The following is a 19,713-nucleotide window of genomic DNA, read 5'->3' as shown; positions in this document are numbered from 1 at the left end:
TAGCTAGGTCAAAGGATTTATCTCCATTGTGCCAGCTTCAGGACTCAAGAGTGTGTTAATGTGTTTTTGTGGGACCCACTGTGATGGGAAGGGAGTATAGAGGTGATCTACATCTCTCATTCTCCCTTCCTCTTCTTCTGAGCTCCATCTCCACTGGCACTGAGAGAAAGGGAAAAAAGGGAAAAGGCAGTGAGTGCAGCCCCATTCTGTTAGTTCTTGATGCTTCACTGGCTAACATAATAACAGGAAGGAAGGTAGATTATAATTATTTTTAATATAAATTTATTTCTTTTAACTGGAGGCTAATTACTTTACAATATTCTGGTGTTTTTTGCCATACGTTGACATGAATCCACCACAGGTGTACATGTGTCCCCCATCCTGAACCCCCCTCCCATCTCCCTCCCCACCCCATCCTTCAGGGTCATCCCAGTGCACCAGCCCTGAGCACCCTGTCTCATGCATTGAACCTGGACTGGCGATCTGTTTCACATATGATAATATACATGTTTCAATCCCATTCTCCCAAATCATCCCACCCTCACCCTCTCCCATAGCGTTCAAAAGACTGTTCTATACATCTGTGTCTCTCTTGCTGTCTCTCATATGGGGTTATCATTACCGTCTATTTCTTTGCTGAAAGTTTCCTCTCACAGTGGGAGCTTGATTCTATTAGTAGCAGGTTTGATTTTCTGTTCACTTAACATCCCTTTGAGTTTTACAGTCAACTTACAAGCCAGTAATCTTCATGAAAGTGTTAGCTGCTCAGTCTTTGAGATCCCATGCACTATAGACTGCTAGGCACCTCTGTCCATGGAGTTCGCCAAACAAGAATACTGGAGTGGGTTGCCATTACCTACTCCAGGACATCTTCCCTGACTCAGGGATTGAAGCTGGGTCTCCTGTACTGCAGGCAGATTCTTTACTATCTGAACCACCAGAGAAGCCCAGTAATCTGCATGGTTGGGTGTTTGTCTCCAGTTGAGAGTTCAGTCATTCATTTGCAGGGGCAATAATTGTCTGTAATCAGGGCTGGAGTTTTCCCCAGAGTAAACAGAATGAAGGGACAGTACACAGAATATGTAAAATGTTAATGAGGACACCTGACTATAAAATCTAAGTTGGAGGGAGGAAAAGAGGTGTACAGGTGTTAGGTTCAACAAAGGAAAATTCTGTTGATGCTGAGAAATTATTCAAATTTGAGTTCCTCGCATGAAATTTTGAAAATTCTACTTTATAAGTAGTAAGTAAGGTCAACTAACACTTTCACTTTTCCAGTAAGGTCTAGAATCTTGTTCATCAAAATGCTGCTGGGGGCCCAGCATCACCTAGGAGCTTTTTATAAAAGTAGAATCTCCAGATGAATCAGAATCTTTATTTTAGCAAGTTCTGCAGTTGACTCAAATACACATTAAGTCTGAGAAACACTGGTCTAGAATAGCGGTTCTCAACTCTGGTTGCATAATAAAATCACTGGAGGAGTTTTAAAAGAACTCCAGATTACAAGTGAGAAAGTCTGGCAGCCTTGGCACTGATATTTTTTAAAACCAGAATTTGACCTTGACCATAGTTGGTAAGTAAGGAGTCATCAAGAGACAGAAAGCTTCAAAGTGTTAGATGGCTCACCCACATGGATTTTCAAGTTACCAAGATACCACATTCTAACCAGCTCCAGCCAGTTGTGGCCATGTGGAGATTGTTGGTCTTGCTGTTGCTCTTGTTTGTTCTTGCTCAGTTGTGTCCAACTCTTTTACGACCCCATGGACTGTAGCCCACTAGACTCCTCTGTCCATGGGATTTCCCAGGCAAGAATACTGGAGTGGGTTGCCGTTTCCTTCTCCAGGGGATCTTTCTGACCCAAGGATCAAATCCAACTCTCTTGCATTTGGCAGGTGGATTCTTTACCCCTGAGCTACCAAAGGAAGAACAGATTGTCAGAGGCAAGAAATCTGCTTTTCATAAGAAATATATTTCAAATTGTGGTTAAAATTTAAAAGAAAAAAAATAAGCTCACTAGGAAATTCACAGACAATAGGTTAGATTTTGACATGGAAAAAAATTGAGTCTTCTGGAGTGTCAGCACACCACAGCTGTCTCTCTTTTCCAACTTCTGAGTCACATTAAGTTTATAGTGACATAGAGTAGCAGTGAATAAAATAGCTGAGGATTTTATAGGGGTCAGGATAGTCACATTGACTTTAGCATTATCTGCACTCTAGAGATACAATGATCAGTGGTGATCAGGGGAAAATGTGGCAGAAGTTAGAGGAATCCAGAGAAGACTCATGCTTCCGTCTTCAGCGGATGTAAAACTTTTCTGTGTTTATATACTTATATATATATATAAATATATTTATATACTTATATAATTTATATATATATATATGATTTTATATATTAACATAAATAAGTGTTCATTTATATATTTGTTTGTATATGTTTGTGAGCTCCAGGAACATAAAAATGAATTATATACAAGATATTAGAGGCCAAAGTTAAGTAGAATATGACTGCCTTCCAGCATTTAACAGACCAATGGCAACATAAATGTAAACAGGGGACAGTCCAAATTCAAAAAAAAAGAATGATCAGTATTATCAAATGCCACAAAGATGTCAAATAAAATGAGGACTTAAAATTATTTAAGAAGTTCCAAATCAGAAGGTCAAAAGGATTTTCCTATAGTGATGTTAACTGAAACCACTCTGCAGTAGAGAGATGAATGGTGAGATGAGATTCTGGAGACAGGAATTATAGATTATACTTTCAGGAAGCAAAACTCTGAAAGGAAGGGGGAAAAATAGAGCCAACAATGAGATGGGAAGACAATGAATGCTTGAAGGATGGCTTATTTTCTTAAAATTAGTTATTGAACCAATAGGGGAAGATAAGTTAGACCACAGCCTTTCTGGCAGCAGGTATCAGTTTTGTGGAAGACAATTATTCCATGGATCTGCAGGGGGGCAGGATAGTTTCAGGATGATTCAAACGCACTACATTTGTTATGTACTTTACTTCTTGTCTAATGCCACCGCTGATCTGACAGGAGGTACTAGTCCATGGCTGGGGGGTTGGGGACCCCCGAGTTAGACAACAGTGACTGACCGGATGTGCCCTGGATCCAGACAACAGAGGAGGGGGTTAGCCTTAGAGAGGGGCCAGGCTCCTTCTTCTTCTGGGAAAAGGAAAAAGGGAAGGCTGAGCAGAGGTGCAACTAAATTATCTGGACACAGAGAAGTATGTCAAGCAAGAGGCTTTTCTTGCCTCTATGTGAGGTCGCACTTGACTTCTTTTGCCACCACCCTAGTTTTCACCACCATCACCTCCAGCCTAGACTGTTGCAATTGTCTCATAACCATTCTGCTTGCTTTTAACTTCACCTCTCTTCTCTCTTTTCTCAATGCTGAATCCAGGGTAATTTCAAGCCTGATCACATGACCCCTCTGGACAAGACCCTCCAAATATTTTATTAAAATAGAGTCCACATGGTGACCTATTTGATATGCCGCTGTTCTGCCCCCCACCCACCCCTGGCTCACACACTCTCTGAGCCATCTCTTCTCTCCCTTGGCTCCCTGGCTCCAGCCACAGAGGTCTTTGTCCAGGCCTTCAGCTGTGCTCCACTATCATCCAGGACGCTGCACTTGACATTCCCTCTCCCTGGAAGGCTCCCCCCCAAGAATCATAGCTCAGCTTCTTCACTCCCCCAGATGCTGCAATCACTGAGGCCTTTTCAGGACACTATGTCTAAAAATTCTTCAATGTTCCTCTGTTGACATTTTCTATCCCAATTTCCTGAATCACATTTTCAGTTTAGGCTAGCTACTCAAGGAGATCAAACCAGTCAATCCTAAAGAATATCAACCATGAATATTCATTGGAAGGACTGATGCTGAAGCTGAAGTTCCAATACTTTGGCTACCTGATGAGAAGAGCTGGCTCATTAGAAAAGACCCTGATGCTGGGAAAGATTGAAGATGCTGGGAAAGGAAAAGAAGGGAACAACAGAAGATGAGATGATTGGATGGCACACCAACTCAATGAACATGAGTTTAGGCAAACTCCAGGAGATGGTGAAGGACAGGAAGGCCTGGCATGTTGCAGTCCATGAAGTCGCAAAGAGCTGGGCATGACTTAGAGACTAAGCAATAACAATGTGAACTAGGTAACAAACAACTTGTTTTCCTAAAGTGCCTTGTGTTTTGTCCAACTCCACCATGAGAGTAAGGATTCTTATCTCTCATTCATGGGTCCATCCTCAGCTCCTACACTGGTGACTGGTATGGTTGTGACTCAGCTCCTACACTGGTGTGGTATGGTTGTGACTCAGTACACATTTGTTGTGTCAACTGTGAATAGACAGTTGAGGGCTTGAGTTCTCTGGGAACAAGTTAAAGGTTTTCTGAAGAGTAGTGATGGTCATTTTAGGCTAGAAATGGACATTTTAGGTTAGAAATACACATAGTTGTATAATGTCTCTCACCAAGTTTAATGCTCAGGAGCTGACAGTGAAGGACATAAGCTCCTTGACAATGTTAATTAGCATTGCTCCAGCACACTTATGATACAGACCACACATGCAAGCCATATATGTAATTTTAGTTTTTAATTTTTTCCCAGATTAATTGAGGTATTAATAAAAATGATTAATAAAATTATATGAGGTTATTAAAATATATGTTTAAGGTATACAATATGATGATTTGATATGCGTGTGTATGTATACATATACATACATACACATTGTGAATTGATTATCACAACAAAGGTAATTAATGTGATTTTACATTCTTATTTTATACTAAGTCAGTGAATTCTGGTATGTATTTCATACATACAGCATATTTCAATTCAGAGTAGTCATATTTCTTGTGCCAAATATGGTTAGTGGCTGCCATTTCAGGTGATGTTGAGCCAGACAAATGTGGCGTTGGAATTCGTTGATTCTAACTGAAAGATATGATATGGAGGCAACTAAGTATGAAAACAAGACAGCTGTTGGAATGATACAATAGAAAACCAATAGCATCAGTAGGAGAAAGGAGTGGGACAGAGAGAATTACGAAAGAAATTCCAAATTCTGGCAAAGGACACACTCATAGGATTAAAGCATGGTGTCTGTGATCAGAGATTATCTGTAATGTGAGACAGAAATGAAAGTTTTTATGGACAAAAAGTACAATCGAATAGCAATGATGTCCAGGAGAATGAGAGGTGCTGTGAACAAGATTGTTGCTGAACTCCTCAGTGAATGTGGGTGGAGGCGATAGGCTTTCAAGTCAATGGATGACAACAGTGGAGTCTAGAAGACTTCAGCGCAGGGTGAAATGAAGATCTTTTATAAGTGTTAATGTGGGTTCTAGAGGCAACTAAGAGAATTCATCAAATTGACAGAGCGGGAGTGATGAAAAAGGGCGGAGTGTAATTGCAGGGGAAATATTAGAACAGCAAGACAATTCGCTGGAACAGTAAGGGTAGCCCAGATTGGAAGACCAAAGCATACCTGTCGTTAAGTCAGAAGATGGGACTATTTGATTATATCTCAATAAGGATATTCCCTGGCTGGCTGTGAAGGGGAATTTTTCCTCAGATAAGCTGGCAATGTCACACTACTTTAATCTTTTCACATCATACGGTTCTTCCCAAGGGCAGAAGTACTCTCAAATAATGGCACTCAGATATCCAAGATGAACTACTTAAGTCTGAGAAGCTTTATCAAGGCAACTCTCTTGTAGAATTCAGAGTATATTTATTATCCTTGATGTCACTTTTCATATTACCTCTTTCAGAAGCTTCTTTAAAGGGATAAAGAAGGCCTCAACTGAGTCCTGAGTCTCAAAAGAGCTTGCCTGAGACTTTAAAGGAGAATCTTAATTCTTAAGACTCTAAAGCAAGAAAGAAAAAAAGTCAGTATTTGCATGGGAATATTTTCTTTATTTGCCTAAGAAGACTGAACTAGTTGTGAAAAGAATCTTAAATTCTTCATTCAACTTGGTCATTATTCAATATTCATTCAATGAACATTTCCTGAATTTTAGCTAGTTATCAGGCTCACTGCAAGATTTCACAGTGATGAAAAAGATAAAATCCTTCTCAATGAGATTCACAGTGAAGAAGGAGACTGACAATTAACTAGGGAATTAAAATAGAATGTGGAGGGACTGTCAAAGAGGTCCCTGGACGTGTGGGTGGTAGGTTCATAGAGACAGAACATCATCTCAACCAACATGCGGCCACCTCCCAAGTAACCACCACTGCAGAGCATGCACTGAGCATGAGGGCATAGCAGAGTGCCACATGGCATGTCAGCACAGAGGACTGCCTAATGCTCCTTTCTAATCTCTGTTTTTTGCCTGAAAATTTCCTCTTCCTGTATTTAACCACAAAGGTGTGATCACTCATCTAGACCCAGATATCCTGGAGTGTGAAGTCAAGTGGGCCTTAGGAAGCATCACTTCGAACAAAGCTAGTGGAGGTGATGGAATTCCAGTTGAGCTATTTCAAATTCTAAAAGATGACGCTATCAAAGTGCTGCACTCAATATGCAAGCAAATCTGGAAAACTCAGCAATGGCTATAGGACTGAAAAAGCTCAGTTTTCATTCCAATTCCAAAGAAAGGCAGTGCCAACGAATGTTCAAAATACTGCACAATTGCACTCATCTCACGCACTAGCAAAGTAATGCTCAAAATTCTCCAAGCAAGGCTTCAATGGTACATGAACTGAGAACTTTCAGATGTTCAAGCTGGATTTAGAAAAGGTAGAGGAACCACAGATGAAATTGCCAACATCTGTTGGATCATTGAAAAAGAGAATTCCAGAAAAATATCTACTTCTGCTTTATTGATGACACAAAAGCCTTTGTGTGGATCACAACAAACTGTGGAAAATTCTTACAGAGATGGGAATACCACACCACCTTACGTGACTCCCAAGAAATCTGTTTTTGGGTCAAGAAGCAACAGCTAGGACTGGACATGAAACAGTAGACTGGTTCCAAATTGGGAAAGGAGTACATAAAGGTTATATATTGTCACCCCGCTTATTTAATTCATATGCAGAGTACATCATGTGAAATGCCAGCTTGATGAAGCACAAGCTGGAATCAAGATTGTCTGGAGAAACATCACTAATCTCAGATATGCAGACAACACCACTCTTATGGCAGAAAGCGAAGAGGAACTAAAGAGTCTCAATGAAAGTGAAAGAGGAAAGTGAAAAAGCTGGCTTAAAACTCAACATTCAGAGAACTAAGATCATGGCATCTGGTCCCATCACTTCAATGCAAATAAATAGGGAAACAATGGAAACAGTGAGAGACTTTATTTTCTTGGGCTCCAAAATCAGTGCAGATTGTGACTGAAGCCATGAAATTTAGAGATGCTTGCTCCTTGGAAGAAAATCTATGACCAACCTAGACAGCATATTAAAAAGCAGAGACATTACTTTGTCAACAAAGGTCCGTCTAGTCAAAGCTATGGTTTTTCCAGTAGTCATGTATGGATGTGAGAGTTGGACCATAAAAAAGGCTGAGTGCCAAAGAATTGCTTTTGAACTGTGGTGTTGGAAAAGACTCTTGAGAGTCCCTTGGGCTGCAAGGAGATCCAACCAGTCTATCCTAAAGGAAATCAGTCCTGAATATTCATTGGAAGGACTGATGCTGAAGCTGAAGCTCCAATATTTTGGCCACCTGATGCGAAGAACTGATTCATTGGAAAAGACCCTGATGCTGGGAAGGATTGAAGGCAGAAGGAGAAGGGGAAGGCAAGGGATGAATGGTTGGATGACATCACCGACTCGATGGACATGACTCTGAGCAAGCTCTGGGAGCTGGTGACGGACAGGGAAGCCTGGTGTGCTGCAGTCCATGCAGTCGCAGAGTCGGACAGGATTGAGCAACTAAATTGACTGACTAAAAATTTCCTTTTCCTGCAGGAGTCATCACAACGCTGCCTCTAAACAATTCTCAGATCCTCTCCTCCCTCAGCCACATACCTCCTCAAAATCCAATTGCACTTACACTCCTTTCAGCAAGACAACTCTCAACTAAGAAGTAGTTCTCCAGCTCTCCTGCCCATTAGAAGCACCTGGGGAATGCTTGCAATGCCCTCTGCCCGGGACACACCCCAGACCAATTAAATTAGACTCTCTGGGGGTGGTATTCCGACATATGTTTAGCAGTTCCCCAGGTGCTTCCAGTGTTCTGGCAAGGCTGAAAGTCACTGTCTTAGCATGTTCAGCAAGCCCAAACCTGTCATAATTCAAACCATGTCTTCTTGTGCCTCAAAATGACCTCTATAAAAAACTCAAATTCATGGATTCCCCCAAACAGTCCTGGTCATACATGCTGGTGTTCCAAGGTCAGATGAAGACAGAATCGTGCAGGTTTGAGACTAAGTGGAGTCAAAGCTGGTCTTGCAGTTTTTGGTCTGGGCAGCAGTGAAGAATGTTAAGTGCAGCTGCTGCTGCTACTGTTGCTAAGTCACTTCAGTTGTATCCGACTCTGTGTGACCACATACACTGCAGCCCACCAGGCTCCCCCGTCCCTGGGATCCTCCAGGCAAGAACACTGGAGTGGGTTGTCATTTCCTTCTCCAATGCATGAAAGTGAAAAGTGAAAGTGAAGTCGCTCAGTCGTGTCTGACTCCTAGCGACCCCATGGACTGCAGCCTACCAGGCTCCTCTGTCCATGGGATTTTCCAGGCAAGAGTACTGGAGTGGGGTGCCATCGCCTTCTCCGAAGTGCAGCTAGTTACATATAATTCATAATATGTTTGTAACACCTAAGGGTGACTGGAGTACCTAACCAGAAAATGCCCAGGTTGTTTTAGAAACTTAGGGTTGTTTGTTTTCTCAGAAGAATGCAATCAATTTTATTATATTTTTGAAATGAAACAATCAGAGTTCACAGAACGCTGTGGAAGAATTATCAACCCTAATGGAGAAGGTTTCTAGATGATATTTAAATTGAGAGAATATTATATAGTATTATGCCTTATTTGGGGAGAGATTGAGATCAGACTGTGGAATAGACAGGTCATGTTCTCTTTTAAAAGATATCTTCTATTTTTCCAATTTAACCCCACATTCTTTTAACCATTGAATCTTCAAATCTCAGTAGTACTCTAAAAGGAATAATGCTTTCCCCCAAGCAATTTCATGTGGGAGCTTTAAACAAAAGCCAAAGAAAAATAATTATTATTTTGTATTTGAGGAGCCCGAGTGAGTTCCACCCTTCCATCAGGGCCTTACCAGCGTTCAGCAACACAAAACATGTTCCTCAAATTTCCTCACACTATAATTTTATGTACTTTTCTTTATTATTCCCCGAGGTGTCTTAGAATTTCCACCATTTTTTTTTTTTTACAAATCTTTTATGCATTTCTTCCCAATAAAGTTGTAAAATAAAGCCACTCTGATGCTTCTATCCATGTAGGATTTTTCGCACCCAGGGCGTAAATGTAGAGCTGTGAGTTTGGTTTTAGCAAACAATGTATGTGTCGTACCTTGTAATTCCTTCGTGGCTTTGGTTTGACATTAAAATAGGAGAGGTGGCATACTCGGAGCTCCGTTACCTTTTACACCAGGCACGCAATGTTCTCCGAGAAGACGAATGACTGGATTCCATTCTGATTATTAAAGTGAGGTTTATAATGCTGTTCAACAAAAGTGCATTTAATAGCATTTTCATTATATTCAAATCATTCCCAGAGTTATACACTTAAAAAATAAATGAAGTGTAGTTCTGTAGAGAATTACTCCTGTGTGAATTCAGGCAAGGTAAGAATAGTATATTATTCTTAATGGAAAATCTTGAATACATATTTGAGCTATAAATACATGTAAAGATGAATGATATGTTTTCCAAGGGTATTTTACTGTGAAGTTAAAGGTGGTTAAGGCAAAAGTGTATAAAGAAATTTGAAAATTTCTTATGGAAAATGGGTGGCATACTCTTCAATTTCTGTAGCCTTATTGCAGCCCATCCCTCAAGTCGCTCCATTTGCTCCACGAAACACCTGCTTTGTGTGTGTCTTGATGTTCATGTGCTGAGTGACGGCATTTCTCCCGCTTCCCTGGGGAGACATGTCATGTGGGCTCCCAGGAAGAGATCCTCATGCATGTCTATGCATGTTTTCTCTTTCTTTTTGCTTTTTTTCTTTGGGACTAGGTAAAATCCTTCCACATGATCAGCCCTAATAAACCTAATAATCAGGTAACATAAAGAATTAAGGCTCAGTAAAGCTGGGGAAAAAAAATAAAATACAATGTAAATAAGAAAAATAGGATAATGAGAGAGAAAAGTTGTTTTGTTGTCTCCACAATATAAATTATGATATTGATCATCCAAAGATGGGAATGATATGAAAGAGGAGTTAATTTTGTAAATTTAAATAAAGGGATGATTAAAAGTTAACCTCAAATTAACAAACCATGTATGTTTTTCTTGTTTTTACAATTTAAAAGTCACCTTTATTCATAATTAATAGGTAAAAGTACTAACGAAATAAGATTTTCTGTGATTACTTAACATCCAGTGGCAACATGTGTTGCTCTGTCTTATCTGTCAATTCCTCCTGCTTAGAATTATGGCAGCATATTTGTAAGTAAATTTCAGCTTGCAGAATTATATGAAAACGTCAGTATTTTTCATTCTGGCTTCTTGCATCAGTCATGTTAACCTGTATTGACTTATAATCTGGAAGAAATTAGATCAGGCCACATAGAAGTGAGGCTGTTGGTCAGAAAACAAACTAAAGAAAGAATTGAAAATATGACCCACAACCCTATTCTTTATAACACCAATGCCCTCTACCACTAGTTGTTTATAACTGTGAAACCCGCAAGACTATAGAAAATGTGTTTGCCAAGCTGAGTCTCTTAAGAAAGCTCATTGCATTTTTTATTTTGAAAAGAGACTGAATTATAGAATTGAGCCTGATGTACAAGGTGGTAAACACATGTTTGGTCAAGGAAAAATATTTACAGTAAAATAGTACCTAAGTGTCAGGATTCAGTATTTAATAAACACAGTGAAATAAAGATGCATTCAAAGTTTTTCAGTAAAAAGTTCAACAAATACATCCTCTAAAATAACTTTAGCTTTATGTTAGTTTTTTCTTTAATTTTTAGAGCAGTTTCAAAGATATACTCTAAAGTGCATCTAAAGCTATAGTTTTGGCCTATTTAAAAGAATGTCTTTGCCTTAATATTCCTCAGTATCATTTTTAATATTATTTATTACTCTGTTCATCCTAACAATTTTTTATACTACATTTGGGTTGTATATGATTGAACAAATATGAGCGGTTATAACCTGAAATTAATAGTTATTCTAACCCCATGTAAAACATGGATGAACTTTTGCTTAGGAATAAATTTTAGTTTTCTAATAAAAATATCCATGTAATTTTGATAATTAGGTCTTTTTTGGATAGCATTATTAACATTTAGATTATGAGACTACAGTCAGCCCTTGAACAACACGGATTTGACCTGGGAGGGTCCACCTATACTCAGATTCTTTTCAGTAGTAAATACTGCATGATTCAAGGTTGACTGAATCCCTGGATGCCAAGGTTGATTGATCCCAGGTGTAGGGGAAGCACATATTCAGAGGGCTTACTGTAAGTCATATGGGTTTTTGACTGCACAGAGGTTCAACACCCCAATCCCTGTGTTGGTAAACGGTCAACAGTAGTATTCCATTTCTTTCTCTTTTTTTTAATAATCTTGGGTTTTTGTTTTGTTTTTTGTTTGTTTTAGATCTCACATATAAGAGAGATCATATGGTTTTTGTCTTTCTGTCTGGCTTATTTCCCTTTAGGATAATGCCCTTTAGCTCCACCCATGTTGTCATAAATGACAAGGTTTCATCCTTTTCTATGGCTGAATAATATACCACAGCATTTTTTAATCCAGTCACCCATTGATCAACACTTAGGTTGTTTTCATGTCTTGGCTATTGTAAATAATGCTGCAATGAACGTGGAGGTGCATATATCTTTCTAAGTTAGTGATTTTGCTTTCTTCAGATATCCGAAGAAATGGAATTTCTAGATGGCTGTTCTATGTTTAATTTTTTGAAGAACCTCCAAACTGTTTTTCATAGTGACTGCACCAATTTACATCTCCATCACCAGTACGCTATGACTCCCTTTCTTCTTGTCCTCAACAACACTTGTTACTTCCTGTCTTTTTGATAATTACCATTCTAATAGGTGTGAGCTGATAACTCACATAAGACCTGAAACCATAAAACTCCTAGAAGAAAATATAAGTAGTAAGCTTCCAACATAGGTCTTGGTGATGATATTTTTCATCTAACATCAAAAACAAGAGCAAAAATCAATAAGTGGGATGATCTCAAACCAAAAGAGCTTCTGCACAGCAAAGGAAAGCATTTACAAAATGAAAAGACTATCTACTGAATGGGAGAAAATTTTTGCAAAACACATACCTGATATGCAATATCAGGCTAATATCCAAAATGCATAAAGAACTCCTGCAACTCAATAACAAAACAAAAGAAAACAATTCAATAAAAAATGGGCAGAAGATCTAAATAGAATTTTTTCTCAAAGAAAGTCAAACAGATGGCTGAAAAGTATACAAAAGTGTGCTCAACATCGTTAATCATCAGGGAAATATAAATCAAATCTATTTATTTCTAAGGTAAGTGATACTAGCAATTTTGAAAACTTCTTCAGATTCAAATATGCTAAAGTATGAATGTCTCATATGTGTTCATCTCATTATATTACAAATTTATAAGTTATACTTTTCATATTGATTAGAAAGAGTAAGGGCTAATCTTTTGAGTGCAGTTTTAATGGTGTCATTGAAATATATACTGAGAAAAGAAGGTATTCTATTGAATTTATTTAAAAGCTTTGGTCACTAAATCCTTTATATTTTTATGATATTAGAATTCTGTTCTATATCAAATGAAGCTATATAGAATTTTTATTGCATGGTTAGCAGTAGTGAAAAGAAAAAATTAAATCACTTAAAACAATAATCTATCCAAGACCTGGTGAATTAAAAAAAAAAAAACAAATAGACATTATTCAAAAGAGGTGGCAGCATATCAAGCAAAGTAAACATAGTTACTGCAAAGATTTAGCATGCAATAGTAGGTTCCACTTGAATTTTTAAAATATATTCTTCTGGTTGTCCAGTTGTACAAAGAAGCTGAAATCAATGCTGAAATTTACATCTCCCAGTACCCGGTTTGTCTGATAGAGCAATATGGCACTTTTAAAACGTGCATCAATACTCAGTCCACCAGGGTTTAACATATCATTTGGGCTGTGCAATGCATTATTCCCTAGGCTTGCAACAAGTTAATGCTGTTCCCAAAAAGTCCCCAACACTCATGGAAGGAATTTATGTGAAGGTATTCCCTGTATTTCAAAAATTCATTTTACAACACTTCACTTTTACAACAGATCTACGTTAGTACCTGTTTGTGATAGCCAAAAGAAATCCAGAAAAGATTTTCGTTTTTACCAAAAAATTGGAAAAAGTGTAAATAGCATTAGGCGTTCACCTTGTAGCAGCTGATGTAGGGGCAGTAGATACCCCAAACCCTGAGAGCGACTCCTCTAACCTCTTTCCCAAGGAACTGTACTCAGCATCTTAGTAACAGCATCAAGCTGCCATAGCTTTGAGCTGCATCTGTGAGCATCTATGCTTTATCTTGATTTATTTGTGTCTCCTAGTAAGATGTGTCCTAAGGTAATTGCTTCTTTGCTTTATGCCATTTTGGCTTATAAAAGGCTTCATAGAAACACTACTTTCAGATAGTAGGGAAACCCATACTTAGAAAATCAAGTTGAATATGATTTTAACTGTATCATTTTATTGAGCTATGGCTTTTTGGGTTTGATAACTGCAAGACCTAGAAAATAGGGTTCACTTTTACATGGCATCTCATCTAACATTAAAAACCATGTGGAGACCTGGATCTGTGTTGCATTTCATGCTGTCTTCTCTGGAATAATGGGGTCCAATTTAGTTTCAATGGAGTCAGTTGAAACTTTCGATGGAAATTTTTCAACCTAGTAAAATGAAAGACTGAACAATTAACTCTCAAGTAAATGTATATACATATGTGTGTATGTATATATTTCTTAAACATTTGCTGATTAAATAAAATACATGTGAGTCTCAGTAATAGTGTAAGTACAAACTAAACTCAAAAAATAGTTTTTATCATTTTCCTCTATTAGTTCCCGAGTCCCTGCTGCTGCTGCTGCTAAGTCACTTCAGTTGCGTAGCCTAACCCTAATTCTAACCCAGTTTGCATTTTAAAACCCTCCTTCTCTTGCAAGGATTTCACAAACAAGAATTAATCTGATGTATTAACTGATGAAATTAGTCAGGCTCTTTTTCACTAAACCAGAACATGCGGTCATCCATTCATATCTGTTGTTTAATTTGTTGCCTTGGAAATTTTAAGCACATAATAATATACTTGGCAAAGATAATCAGGACTTCCATCCTTCCACTGTGGTTATCTGTAAACCAAGATGGGTTGAAGGGGTCCCGTATCTTGGACTAAGTTTAGACAGATTTCTTCCTGACAATAAGCCCTTGACTCCCTTAGAAATTTTCATTGAGAAACCTTGTGATTGTTCATTCTTTCTCTGCTCTTGTGAGATGGAAATCTTCTACAACCCAGAAACATTCTGCTCAAAGACCTGGGAGTTATCCCTATGAAATCTAGTCATCTAAGATAATGCACCTACTTCCCAGTCTCTGTGAGAAGGCAGCAGCCCGAGATTGTTCAGTTCAGTTCAGTCTCTCAGTTGTGTCCGACTCTTTGTGACTCCATGGACTGCAATATGCCAAGCTTTCCTGTCCATCACCAACTCCCTAAGCTTGCTCAAACTCATGTCCATTGAGTCAGTGATGCTATCCAACCATTCATCCTTTGTCATCCCCTTCTCCTTCTGCCTTCAGTCTTTCCCAGCATCAGGGTAATGTCCAATGAGTCAATTCTTTGCAACAGGTGGCCAACGTATTGGAGCTTCAGCTTCAGCATCAGTCCTTCCAATGAATATTCAGGACTGATTTCCTTTAGGATGGACTGGCTGGATCTCCTTGCAGTCCAAGGGACACTCGAGAGTCTTCTCCAACACCACAGTTCAAAAACATCAATTTTCGGCACTCAGCTTTCTTTATAGTCCAGTTCTCACATCCATACATGACTACTGGAAAAAACATAGCTTTGACTAGATGGACCATTATTGCCAAAGTAATGTCTCTGTTTTGTACTATGCTGTCAGGTTGGTCATAGCTTTTCTTCCAAGAAGCAAGCGTCTTTTAATTTCATGGCTTCGGTCACCATCTGCAGTGATTTTAGAGCCCCCCAAAATAATTATTAACAAGATTCTTAACATGTGACAATTAGCAATCACAGGAGGCCTCATCAGGTTGACCAGACTTCCCCCTAATGTCCTCTAGCACTATTCCATAAACTCACTCCGGCAATTAAAATTTCTTCTTCCCTCCAGCAGAGTTGAGTTCAATCTCTCTTCTACTACAAGAATCTTGAGTAGAAGACTTGACCTTATTGAAACAGTCTTGAAAAAAGTCGTCCTTGACACTTTAACAAATGTCTAGTGCAGTTTTGCTTTTGCATCAGTTACTTAGTTTTTTCTATTTTTGTACTATTTACACATACATTATCGCCTGTCTTCTCATCTATTTCAATATTTTTGAAAAAACTTTAATAAGAACTGTGACTTGCAGGTTGCATCTCTTGAAACCAAAATGAATGGATAAATACAAAATAAATAAAAGGAAAAGAGAAATGAGGCAAGTTCCCAGTGTGACTTTTGCAAAGGATACAATATAGTAAGAAGTTCATTAAGTTATGAGTACTAATTTAATATTCTCATAATCTAAAGGAGAGAGTGGAGAACAGAGAAGCCTGGCATGCTGCAGTCCGTCGGGTGGTAAAGAGTTGGACACCACTTAGGGACTGAACAACAAGTAAAGGAGAGCTTACAAATTGGATGGTAGTAGACTTGAGGATAGATTTTATCTGACCTGCTCAGTGCACCAAAAATCAGACAAATTTTCAAATAGTGAAGTGAAAGTCTCTCAGTCATGTCCAGCTGTTTGTGAGCCCATGGTCTATACAGTTCATGGAGTTCTCCAGGCCAGAATACTGGAGTGGGTAGCCTTTCCCTTCTCCAGGGGATCTTCCCAACCCAGGAACTGAACTGGGATCTCTTGCATTGCAGGCAGATTCTTTAGCAACTGAGCTATCAAGAAAGCCCATTTTTTTTTCCTGTAAATTTCACATAAATTTCCAGGTTTCTAGCATTTTAAGAAAATTCTGTAATTACCCAACCCTAGATATTCATTCCAGCAAGGCAGAGGAATCAACTGAAGAAATAGAATAATAGCCTTCATTTAGAGGCAACTTATAAAAGATCTGGGCTTCCCTGGTGGCTCAAGGCTTCCCAGGTGGCACTACTGGTAAAGAACCCACCTGCCAATGCAGGAGACTTAAGCAAAGAGTTGGACGTGACTGAAGCAACTTAGCACATGGCACTGGTGGCTGAGAAGGTAAAGAATCTCCCTGCAATGCAGGAGGCCCAGGTTCAATGCTGGAGTCAGAAAGATCCCCTGGAGAAGGAAATGGCTACCCACTCCAGCATTCTTGCCTGGGGAAGTTCATGACAGAGAAATCTGACAGGCTATAGTCCATGGGGTCACAAAGAGTCAGACATGACTGAGCATCAAGCTGTATCAAGCATGTAATATATTCATTTCTGCCAAATACTTAAAGTAATAATTGACCTCTGATGAAATATTTTGAGTTTCTGGTTTCTAGGAAATGTGCACTTTATTTTTCTTGGATTTATAATCTGTCAACAAAGTAAAGAAACTTTTAGACCACTCATATTTCATACAGAATATTAAAGTAGTTTTCCTTTTTTATTAAATGTTTTTGTCCATGTAACAAAATACATTTATTAGCATAATTTGGTATCATATCATTTTATTAATAATAACCCTTATGTTTTTATACATTTTCATTTCTCTTTTATTTTGAGATAGGAGTGACTAAGGTTAATTCTGGACTTAATACTTGTTAAATAAGTAGTGAACACTTTTATAAACAAGATTGATTACAGTTGGTGTGTGTATGTGCTATTTTCATTAGAGACAAGCTAACCAGCATGTTTTTAGCTGGCTTTTTATTCCTTTCACAGAACACTGGCTTCAAGTCAAGGTTCCACTCATCATTAGTTGAATAAATTTAAACAAACTATTTAAGCCCAATCAGTCCTGTTTCCTCACAGTAAAATAAAGAGGCTGAAATACACACACCCTAAATTTCCTCAAGTTTTACAATAAGATCACGTAATATGGAGATTATGGCCATATTGAATGTTCATGTATCAGGACAAGAGAGAGTTCTGAAGTGAGGCAAAACCCTGGTTCCCGGCTCGCTGCCTGTGCGCTCAGTCACTGAATCACGTCGGACTCCTGGAGACCCCATGGACTGTAGTCCACCAGACTCCTCTGTCCATGGAATTTTACAGGCAAGAATACTGGAGTGGAGTTGCCATTTCCTTCTCCAGGGAATCTTCCAGACCCAGGGATCTAACCAGCATTTCCTGTGTCTCCTGAATTGGCAGGTGGACTCTTTACCCCTAGCATCACCTGGGAAACCCCTCAGTGCCTGCTATGCTTCTAAAACTTCACCATGAAATATGATGTTTACTATTGGTTTTGGGGGGCTTCTCTTGTAGCTCAGCTGGTAAGGAATCTGCCCGCAATGAGGGAGACCCTGGTTCACTTACTGGGCTTTCCTGGGTCAGGAAGATCCTCTGGAGAAGGGATAGGCTACCCTCTCCAGTGTTCTTCGGCTTCCCTGGTGGCTCAGATGGTAAAGAATCTGCCCATAATTCAGGAGACCTGGGTTCAACCCCAGGGTTCATGAAGAGCCAGACACAGGTTTTTTAATTACAGAATTTTTGATACCGATTTTTTAAATCATGTCTAAGATTTTTTTTTCTATTCTGTATTTCCTTTTTTTTTTAATATTCTGTATTTCTAAGAGCATTTATCATGAATAGAATCTGGTTTTAGTAAATGCATTTTGCACTAAGATAATATTCTATTAATGTAGTAAATATATATATTTCCTAATGTCAAACAATTTTTATGTATTTTAACTGGGATAAGGAGGATGAGAAGGGGATGACACAGGATGAGATGATTGGATGGCATCACCAACTCGATGGACAAGAGTTTGAGCAAGCTCTGGGAGTTGGTGATGGACAGGGAAGCCTGGCGTGCTGCAGTCCATGGGGTCGCAAAGAGACGGACATGACTGAGCGACTGAACTGAACTGGGATAGATCTTATATAATGTGATTAGGTTTTGAAAATGTGATCTGCTGGCTTATATTTGTTAATGTTACAATATTTACAGTTTTTACACTTAATTTTTCTTGACCTTGGGGTATAAATTTTCTTTTTCCTACTGTTTGTGGTATAAAAGTTATACAAGATTCATAAGGCAAGTTGCAAACATGTGTGTGTGTTTGTGTGTGTGTATGTATGTTTATTCATAATCACTGGATAAATGCTACCACGATGATGATTATATGTCATTCATATTTTAAGGTTCAAATTACCTGTTTGATCTATCAATAGAATTTAAATGATTTATCTTAGTTAACCAATTTTTTCCATGGTTATAAATATATGCTTGTTTTTTATTAAATTTTGACTCAGTTTGTATAAGCTGTAGTATCATCTTTAGAGAACTATTGCCCAAAACTTTTTTTCTTCTAACTAAAGTATAATTGACTTATTATCTTAGTTTCAGGTAAACAACACTGTGATTTGATATTTTTAAAGGTTACACTCAATATAAAGTTATTATAAAATATTGGCTATATTTCCTGTGCTGTACACTACACCCTTGTATCTCATATTATACCTACTAGTTTGTACCTCTTAATCCTCTTCCCTTATATTGCTGCTCCCCACCAGCCTTGATCCCTCAGGTTTATTTGCTTTAGTTTTAGATTCCGCCTATAAGTGAAAACATAAAGTGTTTGTCTTTCTCTATCTGATTTATTCTATTAAGCATAATAACCTTCATGTCCAACCATGCTATTGGAAATGGCAAAACTTTCATTATTTCTATGGCTCAGTCTCATTCCATTGTGTACGTATACCCATCTGGTGACGGGCAGTCAGGTTTTTTCCATACCTGGGCTCTGTGAGAGACCTCATTACTACCATAAGGGCTGAAATAATTCAGAGGTAGTCACATTTTCTATCATATTCCCACTTACCTGTCAGTATTTGTAAGTACAGAAGGTGGAGGAATAATGGAAAGCAACTGTGGATTTCCTAAGGTTAATTCGCTGATGACTCCAACTGAAGCTGGATACCATCTATTTTTACCAAAGCAAATAAACAGACTTCAGTATCTGGTCTGCAGCCAGTGATTTGGTGAATGTGTTTGCCGTTCTTGACAAGTCTTGAAACCACAGTAGAAGGTGTTTGGGGTTTATACCTGGCAAGTCCAGCAGTACACTTTCATTTACTGTGCTGTCTCAGGCTCCCATTGATCTGTGACTATATCCACAGCTTAGTCCAGAAGAAACTGGAGTGCTTTCGTCACTGAAATAATATGAAACCAAATCGTTCTATTGATGATAACACATTG

This window comes from Capricornis sumatraensis, chromosome 21 (assembly GCF_032405125.1).
Source record: "Capricornis sumatraensis isolate serow.1 chromosome 21, serow.2, whole genome shotgun sequence".
NCBI lineage: Eukaryota > Metazoa > Chordata > Mammalia > Artiodactyla > Bovidae > Capricornis > Capricornis sumatraensis.
This window is presented reverse-complemented; position numbering follows the sequence as displayed.